Below are 14,373 nucleotides of genomic sequence, written 5' to 3' on the forward strand. Positions count from 1 at the left end.
TACTATTTTAAAAATCATTTTAAATGTTTCTCTTTTAAAATGTGACATGCTCATTTGAAGAAGTCAACCAACCCAGAAGTTTCTGAAGCAAAACTTCTGCCCCTCTGCCTTGCATCCTACTCCCAAAAGTAACTAATACTAAAGTTTGAAATATATTTTGCGCACCCTTCTCCGAGCTCGTGTAAATACAGATAAGCACACGTGGAGTTTTTCTTCCCTCCTTCTTTCCTTCCTTCTTCCCTCCCTCAACAAAACAGTGTAACAAAAACATCAAAATACTTCCATTAAGGTTTAGAAAATTGTAATACTCCTTTGATATGAACTGTTTCACCTGACCCAGAGTCAGAATGAGCCAAATTACTGTACGTGTCTCTTCTCCACAGCCCCCACTCCCCTCCACTTTACAGGAAGGACAATGGGCAGATACATGGGCATCGAGCAAGCAAGAGAGGATGGAGATTTCTCTTGGTTTCTGTAACCAGCACAGCCAGTTCTTCTCATAAGCAGAGGAGGTGACCCAGGAGCCCTTGCCCTAACTTCATCAATGTGGAGGCTGGGGGCTTCCTGATCTGTGATTTGTTTGATGCCAAGAGTTATCCTGCCCAGTGGGAAGCTCACGCCACCAGGTGGTCCCTGGAGGCCCCAGGAGAGCTTCTGGATTGTTTCGGAATGGAACCAGATTTGACCCTTTCAATAACAAAAGCTCCTATAGAGGGAAGTGAAAGCTATTTCTGATCATTTAGATAATGTATTAGTCTTTGCCCCATAGCTACGACCTACGACAGGAAGGAGAGAGACAGACACTGAAAGAGGCACCAGAGGGTCACCATACCCTGATAATGTTTGAGACAAATAAGATCAATAAGAACAAGTACCCCTTGATTTTCAGGGTCCAGTTCACAAAACATTAGAACCCTTATCTGATGACCCCCCACCAGGATATACACACTTACACACCCACATCACCCTCTCACACACGCTCACCACTCACACAGAGACACATGCAGAAAGAGTGGTATCTTTATTCTCACTCACCCTGCAGCCCCCTCCCTGCACTGCCCCAGCCCAAGAGCCGGCCCTCCACCTGCATCTCACACTCTCCCCACTACCAGCAGCACGCTGGGCGCTCTGGGCTTCTTCCCCAACCCCACAAACCCCGTCAGAATGGACCTTTAGGAAAAGGGCTTGAAATCAGACACTGAAATAGAAATTAGAAGTCACTAAAAACAGTCACCTCTTCCAGGGTGTTATCAGTCAGTAACTGAGCAAACCTTTTACTTCACTTTGTTTAATAAAAATAAGGCCATCCTCTTCACTTCTGACACCAAAAACATTAATTGCCCCTGTATTAGTTCAGCCCTGCTCACATGAGTATAAATGTACACACTTGTAAAACACACACACACACATACACTCCTCAGTCACTGCCACTTTAACCAATGCAATGAAACACAACTCAATACAATACAACACAATACAGTACAAAGGCAAGTTAGAAAGTTAGGACTTATACACAGTCAAACTGATCATCTCTGCAATCCATTTTTACCATAAGAGCCAACCATCACCATGTGACAATGTCCTAGATGGGAAGGAACTGGCAGTTCCACCAATCAGTAACCCACAGTGCAGCACTTTGTTCATCTACTATACATATATGCATGTATGTATGTGTGTGTGTGTGTGTGTCACATTGACTATATTTAGTTTATCTGTCTTCCCTAATTTAAAAGATGACTAACATTAGTTAAGTATATACTAGGTGCTAGGCATAGACATTCCTTTACAAACATTAAATCATTTAATCCTCAAAAGAACTCCATGGTGTTGGAATTCTTAGTATCCTTTTTAGACGGTGAGCTTCCTAAAGGACTGAGATCCATGAGACAGTCTTGTGTCTGCAGTCCCTGGTACAGTGTCTGATAGATAAACCAGCAGGGTGGCTTGACAGATAAAATGTTGAGATCTTAAAACTAGAAGAGATTATAAAGGTCATCTAGATCCTATTCCATCTGATCATAAATTCCGTCTAAATGGTCATCTGGCTTGTATCAACAAAGCTCAAATAACACTCCACCTAAAAGACCACCTATCCATGGAGAACTCATTTGAAATGCTCTCTACTTTGAGTCAAAACATCTCCTTCTCTGAATCTCAATCCATCAACCTTTTGTACACCTTAGTCTTTTCCCACATCTATGCTAAAGACCTTCAAATATCTCAAGTCTGCTCGCATGGTTCTCAGATCTTTGTCTGATGGAACAGAACTAGTTTGTTCAATTGTTCCTTATCCTTTCAACATGTCTTGGAACTCCTCTAACATTCCTTTTACATGCCTTTGTTTTCAAGATTGAGTGGTGAGGTGGGGCTAAACACAAAGGTTAGTAAGTGGCAGGTGATTAACATATATAAGTGAGTTTGGCCCTGCTCATGGTAATGAAGGAGTGATAAGGATGGTGGTGAAAGAAGAGGCCCATTTTGCCAAAATGCCTTTAAATAAGAAAACAGACTGTGAAAACTAAATATAATGTGCATTTGGACTAGAGTCACCCACTGAGTTGGATATTCCCTGAAACACAGCAACTAGAACTGACCGCAAAAGTCTGGGTGTCATTTGACCAGCTCTCAGAAAAATGATGTTAATCTCTCATTGGAGTAACTATACTTCTATTAATGCTGCAAACGTTACATTAACCTTTTAGAATGTGACATTCTGTTGACTCACATCAGGCTCTCTGCGAACTAAAGCCTGGAATTATTTTTATAGGGTTGTTATTAGTTGTTTTTCTTGAATGCAGTTTTAAGATTCTATGTTTGTTCCTACTAAATTTTACCTTGTCAGATTCGGCCTATCTTTCTGGTCTGTCAAGATTCTTTTAAGTACTGACTTTTCCATTTTTGCCATCCAATGCAAATAATTCCTTTGCTAGTTTCATGTAACCTATAATTATGATAAGCATGCCTTTTTATTGAGATATAATTCACATACCATAAAATTCACCCCTTTATAGTGAACAATCAGTGATCTTTAATATATTTGCGAAGTTATACAACCATCACTACTATCCAATTCCAGGAAATTTCCTCATGTCAAAAAGAACCTCTATTCTCATTAGCAGTCCCCGTCCCTCCTCCCTGCATCCTCTGGCAACCACTGATTTACTTTCTGTCTCTAAGGATTTGCCTATTATGGACATCCCATATAAATGGATTCGTGTAATATACGGTCTTTTGTGTCTGGTTTCCTTCACTTAGAATAATGTTTTTTTTAAGATGTGTCCATGTTGTAGCATTTTATCAATACTTAATTTTTATGGCCAAATACTAGTATATTGTATGGATATAGCACATTTTGTTTATTCATTCTTCAGTGGATGTACAGTTGGATTGTTTCCATTTGTGAACATTAAGAACAATGCTGCTATGAACATTCGTATGTAAGTTTTTTTGTGGGCAGATGTTTTCAGTTCTCTTGAGTATATACCTAAAAGTGGAATGGCTGGGTCATATGGTAACTCTATGTTTACCTTTTTGAAGAAATGTCAAATTGTTTTCCACATCAGCTGAACAATTTTACCTTCCCACAAACAGTGTACGAGGGTTCCGATTTCTCCACATCCTTGCCAACACTTTCTACTGTTTGTCTTTTTGATGATATCTATCCTAGTGGGTGTGAAGTGGTATTTCATTGTGGTTTTTATTTGCAGCTCCCTGAAGGCTGATGCTGTTGAGCATCTTTTCATGGATCATTGACCATGTGTATGTCTTCTTTGGAGAATGTCTATTCAAACTGTAGCCCAATTTTGATTTGGATTATTAGTCTTTTTATTGTTGAGTTGTAGGAGTTCTTTATATATTCTGGATACAAATCCTTTATCAGATACATTATTTGCAAATATTTACTCATTCTGTGGGCTGTAGTTTCAATTTCCTGCTATTGTTCTTTGAAACACAAAAGTTTTGAAGTTTGATGAAGTCCAATTTATCGATTTTTTTCCTTTGTTTGTGCTTTTGGTACCATGTAAGATGTACTGCCTAATCCAAGATCACAAAGACTTACACCTATGTTTTCTTCTAAGGTTTTTATAGTTTCAGCTCTTACATTTATATATCAAATCCACTCTGAGTTATTTTTCATATATGGTTATTTTTCATATATGGCTTCAACTTCATTCTTTTGCACAGGATATGCAGTTTTGCAGTTGTACCAGCACCATTTGTTCCCACACAATTGTCTTGGCACCCTCGTTAGAAATGAATTGTCAACAAATGTAAGGGTTTATTTCTGGACTCTCAACTCCATTCCACTTTAATATGTCTATTCTTATGCCAGTAGTGCACTGTCTTTATTACTGTAGCTCTGGAGGACAAACATGTTTTTCAGTGTTACAGAAGTCAGTTATGGAAAGGGTGAACAAGGCAGGACTGAGGACGGAGCCCTGTGGCATATGACACCAGAATATAAGCTCATGAAGGAGGAAGCACATCCTCAGTACCTAGAAAAGGGTCTGACATGTGGCAAAGCTCTGAATAAAAATATCTGTTGACATTGAATGAATAACTGAATAAAAAGTATGATTAGAATCCACCATCAAATTTCAACCATGTATGGATCTACCTAGGTGAGCCAGGATTCTGCCTTGTCTTTCCATCATGTCTGCAAAGCTAGTGTGGAAGACCCTGTCAAATGTTTTGCTGAAGTCTAAAGGACGTTTATTTTATTGCTCAGTGTCAGGATACTGAATGTGACATCCATCAACTTACTAGCAAGAGAACAATGACTTAGACCATTCGTGGGACAGGCAGGACTCTACCTGGTGAGTTAAGAAGGAAATCCTCTCTTACCTATTCCCTTAAAACCGCCACTACCAACTTAAAAGAACTGCAAAATCCCATGCCACTACATTCATATTATTTGATAATTCAAGAGAAAAAGAAGAATCCCTGTCTGGTGAACTAACAGTCTGAGACGTCACATTTGCCCTTTTGGGAACAGCAAGCTCAGGAAGCAACAATGAAAAACAAGCAAAAGAAGACCCTGCACACTTTCAATGCTGGGGCTGCCAGGGCTCTCCTGGCTTCTGAATGGGCTCTGGACGATTGAAAGACAACAGACAGAGCAGATTTCACCAAAAGACGAACGAAAAATCAACAAAGAGAAGGAGAGATTCCAACCTTCCCACAGATTTATGACTAACAGAGTTTTTGCTTTTTAAAGTTCGATGTTTTTTTCTTGATTGTATGTGACAGCTGACTTTTTAGCTGTGTGTTTGTAACAGTCCTAGACAGTCAGGTCTCTGCATTTCATTGAACGTTTATAGTCTAGGGCTTACATTTTGGGTGCAGATCTATACACAAATACTGACACTGACATCAGCTCCCAAGAGAGCCTGCTTATAGAAATATCCTTGCCTGAATTCTCATGAACTTTCAGGCAACTCCTATAATTCAATCACTCCAGTATCGTATACTAATGCTGCTTTCTTGTTAAAAAAAAAAAATCATCACCATTTTCATTTGATATTGCTACACAAATTATCTCATTTACTCTTTTCAATTGAGATAGATATTGGCCTCCACTGTACAGATGAAAACAGCAAGTCTCAGAGAAGTTGAGAAAATGATCAATTCATAATCAGAGGAGCCAAGACTCAAACCCAGGTCGGTCTGACACCAAACTGCATGTTCTTAGCCACTGTACATCCTGCCTGTCAAAAGAACAGACTGCATTACAGATATGCACAGGGTGGTTTTAAATGAAGAGAGGCTGCCTGAGCACATGACTGTCTCCTGCATAAAATCCAACTGCTGCTCCTCTTCCTCTAGATCCTTGCCCTGGACTTGGCCAGTTCAAATGGCCATAATCTCAAGCCCATTACCTCTTCTTTTTATCCTTCTTACATTCTCAGTATGTATTTTCATTGGCAGTGTTGCTTTTGTGTGCATGCATGTGTGGCAAAAAACAAAAAACAAAAACAACAAAAAAACCCATTTCACATGAAATCTACCTTCTTAACAAATTTCTAAGTGCACAGTATGGTATTGTTAACTATACACACACCGTTGTACAGCAGAGATCTAAAACTTTTTCATCTTGTGTTACTGAAACTCTGTACCCATGGAAAAGCAACTTCCCATTTCTTCCTCCCCTGCTCCCTGGCATCCACCATTCTCCTTTCTGTTTCTGTGAGTTTCACTACTTTGGATACCTCATATAAGTGAAATTATGTGTTATTTGTCCTCCTCTGATGGCTTATTTTCACTCATTTATCAATGGACATTCAGCTTGCCCCACATCTTGGCTATTATTCATAATGCTTCAATGAACATGGAAATGCAAATATCTCTTCGAGATCCTGTTTTCAATTATTTTGGATAAATATCCAGAAGCAGGATTGCTTGATTGTTTTATACAGTGGTTCTACTTCTAATTTTTTGAGGAATCATCATAACGTTTTCCATAGCAGCCATGCCATTTTACATTCCCACAGTGTACAAAGGTTCGAATTTTTCCACATCATGGCCAACATTCATTACTGTATGTTTTTTAATAAAAGCCATTTTAACAGGTGTGAAGTGGTATCTTATCTGCACTTCTCTGATGATTAATTATGTTAAGCATCTTTCATAAACCTACCAACCATTTGTATATCTTGGAGGAATGTCTATTCAAGTCTTTAGTCCATTTTTAATGGGATTATTTGGTTTCACCATTGAGTTGGAGTTCCATATATACAATGGATACTTTTAGAGAAAAGTCCTATTAGTATTTTTCCTCCAACTGCCAAATACCTTCCCCTTATTTCACAAGGAAATTTCTCGATATTAGGTGTATCCTTAACAAGTGGAGCTCCCATGAACATAGTCTTTGCGGTCAGAGCCTGGCCTGAATCCTAGCCTCATCATCTATCAGCTGTATGTCTCTACACAACTCATTTGATAAATCTAAGCCTCAATCTCCTCACCTCATAGTGGCTATAATAGTGATACCTAGATCAAAGGTTTGTCATAAAGATAAATAAAATAATACAGTGCCAGACACTTAACAAAGCCCGCATGGTAGCTATTCTTTTTATTTTGGTTTCCTTTCCTTTCCTTTTTTTTTTTTTTTTTTTTAAGGCCTCTAAATTCTTTGGCTTCCAGAAAGCATCAGAGAAACGGAAGTGCCATTCCTATACACTTTGTAAAGCAACATCTCGACGCACACGCCGACGGGATGCCCCCAGCGGCTCTGCCCGTGTAGCACGCGGGCCCCCAGCGCACCCACACCACCTGGGCTCTCCGACGCGGCTGCCCGCTCCGCGCGCACCTGCGGGGCTGGGTCGGGCTTTAAGGCACTTACCTCCCACGGCTCCGCCCGCAGCACGGAGAAGCCAGCACACATCCCGCGCGGCCCGCGGGGCCACGTGCTGGCCGACCCGATTCCGCGTCCTGGCGCAGCGCAGGGAATGGGTGCGCAGGAACACCCCGCAGGTCACGCCCGCCCGCCCAGACTTTGAGAAAATGGCCTTTGGATCAAGGTAGGCAAGCTGAACTTTATGACACTAACCGGGCTGGGGGGGTGGGGGTGGGGCGGGAGGAGGGCAGCCACTCTACTCACTCAGCAAACACAGGCGGAGGCTCAGGGCCAGGCGGCCACTGTGGTTTTCCTTTTTCCTTGTTTTAAATAGTTAATGCCCTTGGCGGGCAGGACTAGACACAAGTGTAGAAATCTCCAGTCTTCTGTGAAGGAAGTGACCCCACGTGTGTAGGGGGTGGGAGGGAGCGGCAGCTCAGCCGCCCCCATCCCCCCACTCCCCGCAGTCTGCGTTTGTCTGCGGCCCCGCGGCGATGGGGCTGGCCCAGAGAGGCTGCCGCGGAAGGATTCAGGGGCTGCTGCCGCCCCAGGGTCAGTTGTGCCCCTACAGCAATTTTCTCTCTCTGTTCTCGAAGAAACAGCAGCACTTGGTGTGGTCAGCCACCACCACCTCTGTGGGGGCCGTGATGGGGGCATTGGAATGACCAGCTATGGGGTGGTCTGCATTCAGCTCCCTGTCGGTAGCGTTCAGTGCCTGGTTTTTGCTGTGTAGCAAGGCTTTGTCCCGAGCCTGAGGCTGCGAGGGCAGGTCGGTGTGGACCGTGCCAGTTGGCGTGGGCAAGGGCTTCCCGGCCCAGTCGTACTCTTAGCCAAACACCAAGCAGCTCTGGTGAGAGAGGTCGGTGAAGAGCTTGGGCAGATAGTCGTAGCTGGGCTTCTTTAAGTCCAGGCGCCGCACTTGGCCATCTCCTCTGGGTGTCCCCGGTCTTCTGGTAGCGCTCCCCGAGCCTGTGGACCTTGAGGCCTTCCAGGGCAGGCTGCTGCGCAGTCAGTACATGAACGCGCGGTCCAGCGCCTCCAGGTCGTCCGACGGCTCTGCTTCTTGCCCAGGTGTGTGTTGCTCGCGGAGCGTGCAGTGCGTCAGGCTCTTGTGCTCGCCGTAGGGTGTGTGCTTTTTGGTCTGGAGGGTCTAGGGGGTCCTTGGCCAGGCTGAAGTCGATGACTTGGATGGCGTGCTGCCACTTAGTGCCGGCCGCCGTGCCAGGACACTCTTCGGCCTCACGTCCTGGCTGGGGGGGGGCTCGTGGTGTGCACGGACTCCGTGCACGTGATGAGCTGGAATGCGCGCACCGTCTGGGCGTGAACGTGCGCTCACACAAGTCGAGCAGGTCCTCCAGGCTGGGCCCGAGCAGCTCGGGCACCATGGTGGTGTACTTGCCGCAGGGGCCGAAGTGGTAGCCCTTCTACAAGGGCTAGAAGCGGTAGTCCAGGTGCAGCTGTGGCACCGGGGACTTGATGGGCTCCAACTTAACAGATATTATTTGTTTGCATAGACCCTTTCCTAACCAGAGCTCCCGGAAGTCGTCACAGCCTAGCCTCTAATCGACCCGGAAGTTGGGGTCCACCATCAGGACCCCCGGGCTGGTCCCCGCGTTCCGGACACCGTGTGGCTGGTCCGGCTGCTGGCCTTGGACGTTCTCCGGCCCTCCTCAGACTCCCCTTTCCCTTATGGCAGAATGCGTAAGTTTGTGTCCCCTGGCCTGTCCACGGTGACTCTGCTGCCGTGCAAACCCCGGCTCCGGGGAGACCTGCGGTCGCGGCGGCTCTTCCGGGCGGGCACAAGGGAAGCCCCGCGGGCTCCCTGCTAGTGAGATGCGGGTGCTCGCGAGGGCCCCGGCCACGGCGCTCATCTCAGAGGCCTCGAGGCCACACGCGCGGGGGGAGGACACCCGCTGCTCACAGGTCCCGCGGGCTCAAGTCGCGTGGCTCTGCGCTGACGTCCTCCGCGGTGGACGTGGCTGGGCGGCCCGGGCTCCGTCAGCAGCGAGGCGCGGGCTGCAGCTCCAGACCCAGTTCGAGCACCGCCCCCGGGTCACTGCCGCCCTCGGCATGTTGGGCGCGGGCCTATTATTTATTATCTGCTTCTCTGGATCCTCTGGATCACTCAGTTTGCTCTGTCTCAGTGTTTTTCTATACAGTGATAATGTGACTTTTCTTTACATGGCATTACGTGTTGTGGTCAATGTCAGTAAGTAAATTGCTGAGAAGGAAGCAAGGAGAAACAGTAAGAATACAGAAAAGGGAAAAACAGAAGGACAAAGTAGAAGAGAGATTTAAAAAAAATCATTATTCATAATCTCTTACGATAATGAAGATCAGTTGATATCCATTCCTGCCCTCCATCTGCCCCAAGATAAGGAAGCGAGTATCACTGGGTACATCCAAGAGGGAAATAAAGGTGAGAATACTCATTCCATGACCTGTTGCTAAATGGCTGCCTATTCATCCCAGATCTCTTAAATGACCCAGTCTGTGATTTAGGTTCCAAGAGGTCATGAAATGAACCCAGATCACTTCTATTAATGTTAAATGAGCCTGTAAGTGCCCGTTGGGCAGCAAATCAAAACCACTGTTAGCATCTACTCTAACTTAGGAAGTTCCTGTCTCTTAAAGGACCAGCTAGCTGCCCTTTCATAAAAGATCTGTTTTTCCTATGAATAATACATATAGTAGTAGGAAAGAAAATACATCGCCATTAAGCAGTATCAATTCTCAACATACTGGATATAATCTCTTATACTACTATGATTAAAAATTAAACATGAAGTATTACATTGAAGAAACTCCAAAGTTGATTTTTATGTACTCTCTTTTTTTTTTCCTCCAAAAACATCATTCTTACCAACTTTTCAATTTAATTATATTCCAGGGAAAAACAGGCAGGCAAAAAAGAATAAATCAACATATAATCTTCCTTTAAAAGCCTGGCTTATATTTTATGATCTGCACAGGCTGTTTAAAAACAAAAATCAAGTCTGAACTCTTCTACAATGAACACATAATATATTCCATTATTTTGTTATTTTTAAAAGGATAATCATGTAAAATATCAGATCAGTTGTATTTTTAGACACAAGAGACTTTCATTGACTGTGCAGGCTTTCATTGACTGTGTGAGTTGCTGTTAACCTATTTCCGTATCTTAAGTCCCTGACAAAGAGCTGGTGCTCAGTGGGTAGTTTCTGAATAAATAACTACCAGTACTGAAAATTAAAACTAGGAAGATATTTGAGGTTGGGACAATTCAGTGTCTGGCCAATAAGACTGCCCAGTGGATTTTCCCCTCCTCTGCTTCACTTCCCTTTTTGCTGAATAAAGAGCTGTCACTGAGAGGAGGATTCTTAATTATTGTCCTTAAATTCACTTAGGACAAGCATTCTCATCTTGTTTATTTAAGAAAGTCCCTGAGAAAGCTAATTGAACTCAGAGAAGTATGGGCATCTACCTTCCTAAGCTATGAATATAAAAAATAACAACAATAATAATATATTTCATTTTAAAAAGTTGGTTACATGCATTTCAATCAACATACCCAAATTGATTAAAATTCAAATCACAGGATTTCTAAAGGTGTTAAGATTCTTACATGTCTTGGAACCTAACCTCTCCTTTTAAAAACTGTGTAAGTTGAAGTAGAAATTAAGTGAGTGTCCCAAAGATACAGACTTGTCCCCAGGTACCTAATTCCAATTCCAACGCGTGTTCCATTTGACCGCACTCTACTTTTAACCCCTTCGTGCTTTATGGACAGATAATAAAAATTAGTTAATGCAGATGATGACGATAACGAAATGTCACTGTGCTGGAAACAGGGAAGTGCGGTCAGTTAGCTGACATTTGGTGATGCTTTTTTAAGGCAGAACATGTATTATTTTCCATCTTTCTCTGCATTTAAAAAAAAATCTATGTGCTTTGCAGAAAAAAAAAAGCCTTAGGCAACTAAATATCATTCATTAAGACATTTAAGACAAGTGACATCTCCTAGTAATACATTTCCAGAACAGAACAAGCAGGATAAAGATAGCTTAGAAACTGCATACACATAGAATTTTTCTACTGATACCTTAATCCCCTGCTGACCAATTGTTAAAAGTGGGCTTTTATTGTACCATAAAAATGAACAAGCTGAGGCTTTCACATCCGAAGAAAGGTTGGTACCGCCGTGGAAAATGTTTTGCCTTCAGGAGTCCAGGATGAGAGAAAATCGTTATTACTCTTGGGTAAGGACCACTAACTATTGGGATAGAATTGGGTAGTGAAACCTCATTTGTGAGTAGCACATAAACTACAGCTTGAGCAAGATGATTCCATTTCTAATTATAAGATTATTACTGATGCAAGCTTGGTCTTGGGGTCCTTTCCCAATGTTACCACTAATATGACCTTGTCTTTTAAAAGCCAAAGACCCAGCTTTGGAGAACTGTTTGACAGTAGCTATGAAAGCTAAGCACTTGCATCCACTATATGCCAGAAATTCCACTCATAGGTGTAGACCTAACTAAAATGCATTAATTTATCGGTCAAAAGACATGCACAAGAATGTTCGTAGCAGTCCTATTCAAAAGAGCCCCAAACTGGAAACCACCCAAATGGCCATCGATTGTAAGATGGATAAATACATTGTGATGCAGTCACACAATGGAGTACCATTTTGCAGTGATAATGAGTGAACTCCAGCTACTCTCAATTATATGAACACATTTTCACAAAAACATACTGTAGAGTAAGTGAAGCCAGCTATGCCAGAATTTGCACTGTATGATCTGTAATATGAAATTTAAAAGTGATCAAATGATAATCTGTGGTGTTATAATTCCATTTAGTGCTTCCCCTGGGTGGGGTGGTGGTGAGTGGAAGGGCACAAGGAGAGTTTTGAGGGGGAGGCGAGGTGCTGATTCTATTTTGTTTCTCGATCAGGGTTCTGGTTATACAGGGTTGTGACCTTTGTTTAAATGCATTGACCTATAATATATGTTTATGATTTGTAAGTTTATACGAGTGTATGTATGTCATTTAAAAATTCTGAAGCCTTAAAAATTTTCCTATAAAAATATGCTAGGGCAAGAGTGACAAATTAGTAGAAGAGATGTCCCATCAGTAAGATAAAGGCTGACTGCACCCACAGGCAGCCTTCCCTCCCTTGCCCTGTTTTTCCCTCATTGTTGCTTATGAAACCGGTCATCAGCCTGCAAATGAGCAAGGCAAATGTTTAAATGTCACATTCTTATGCAGGAACCAAGGCACTCACTTCTTTTTTGCCCCAAGGCAGGATTGGGTCTCAGTTTTCATATACTAAAAATGGACCTATTAGGGTAATGAGTGAGCTCACATCTGTCATTTCCAGTTGATTGCTGGCAGTCTGTGGTATCTGAGATGTGTCCCACTAATTAGAGAGAAATCTCATAAATTCAGGGAGCATACATCATTTGAGGATATGGACTAATTGGGCATTTGTCCTTTGTGCTCCATCCGTAAGGTCTATTGAGGGAACACAGAGGTCTGTCCTCAAGATTTAGTAAGTGCAGGAAGGAAGGGGAATAAACTTTTAAGTACCTGTTATGAGCCAATACAGTGTTAGGCATTTACATAATCTTCGAAATAGCTTTCCAAGGCATGTACTATTGTCCTCACTTTTCAGAGAAGGAAAGAAATTCTGAGAGAGGATGAACTATGCAAGTTACGCAAATTTGGGACCACTGACCGCTCACCCTGTTTTGTATAGGATAGCTTCAATAGAGGTCACTAGCCCTTTGACAAAATGTGTGCTTTCCCTAGAGAAGGGAACCAAAAGATTCTTTTCAACTCTGCTTCCAGTGTATCCCAGTACCAGAGAGTCTTCCAAGTGCAAGGAAAAACAAAACCAACCTTTTGCCTGAAAAAAAAAAATATCTTAAATAGCTGGGGTTCTGAGGATATGTTTGTTTTGTTTTGTTTGTTTTGACTTTTTTGTTTTTTATCGAAGTGTAGTTGATTTACACTGTTAGTTTCAGGTATGTAGCAAAACGATTCAGTTATACATACATATTTTTTCAGATTATTTTCCTTTATATGATACTGCAAGAAACTGAATATAGTCGCTGTGCTGTACAGTAGGTCCTTGTTATTTATCTATCTTATATATAGTACTATATATCTGTTAATCCCAAACTCCTAAGGGTATAAGTTGGAGGGTGTAAGTTGTTAATAATTATTATCACTGAGTCAGAACACTTTCCTAATCAAGCCAAACGTTTTTTCATAAATGATGATACCCAAGGGGGTGGTCGATGAGGTACCTTCCAAAAAGCAGGCCTCAAAAGTTTAGGTAGCCACGTTCAATGTGTCTAACCTCTCTTAGACTCAAGAAGGACTCACTCCTAGCACTACAGAACTAGCCAACATCCAAAGAGGAAGAAACCAATGGTGGCAACCCAAAGACTTCAGAGAAACTGTAAACCAGGTACACTGCTTTGAGGAATCCGAACTCCGACTGGGAGCAGGCCTCCCCTGAAAGCTTTTCCCTGACCATCACGGCTGCTGCTGTGACCGAGTACACATCTGACTCTCCCAACCCCAGCTTCCCCATGCTGCAGAAGGATGCTAAGAACTCCTACCTGTCCTGGGGGTGTTAAAAGAACCGGCTAATGTCTGCAGAAAGAGGCGCTGAGGGAGTGCCAAGAATCCTGAGACCCCCAGCGCAGGGAGCCTTGAGTGATGCAGATTGGCGTGGATCTTACACACATCACACAGATTCTCACCTCCCAACAGAGAAGGTTTCAGAGCGACTTTCCAGCTCATAATGAGACACTAAGGCAAATTGATGATGTGGAGTTATATTTGAGGACAGAAGGAAGAAGCCAGAAAAAAAAATTAGAGTGAAATTTGCCTGGCTAAAAGAGATCTACAGTAAGCCCTGCCCTTGCATACAAAGTCACAGGCTGGACATTTGTCCCCTGCGCGCTCTCTGGCAGGGTTAGCAGGACTGGGCACTGAGAGAATAGACTGAAACCACACTGGAGGGCTGGTCAGGAGAAAGC

At 43.0% G+C, this 14,373-nt stretch overlaps 1 protein-coding gene and 1 pseudogene across 2 annotated transcripts in view; both read right to left on the bottom strand.

Annotated features, from left to right (window-relative positions):
- ASTN1 (astrotactin 1) overlaps positions 1-14,373 on the bottom strand; it is a 293,056-nt gene that overhangs the window by 215,585 nt on the left and 63,098 nt on the right. The window lies entirely within an intron of this gene.
- Positions 7,780-9,121, bottom strand: LOC116148073 (casein kinase I-like; annotated as a pseudogene).

Source organism: Camelus dromedarius, chromosome 23 (assembly GCF_036321535.1).
Source record: "Camelus dromedarius isolate mCamDro1 chromosome 23, mCamDro1.pat, whole genome shotgun sequence".
Lineage (NCBI taxonomy): Eukaryota > Metazoa > Chordata > Mammalia > Artiodactyla > Camelidae > Camelus > Camelus dromedarius.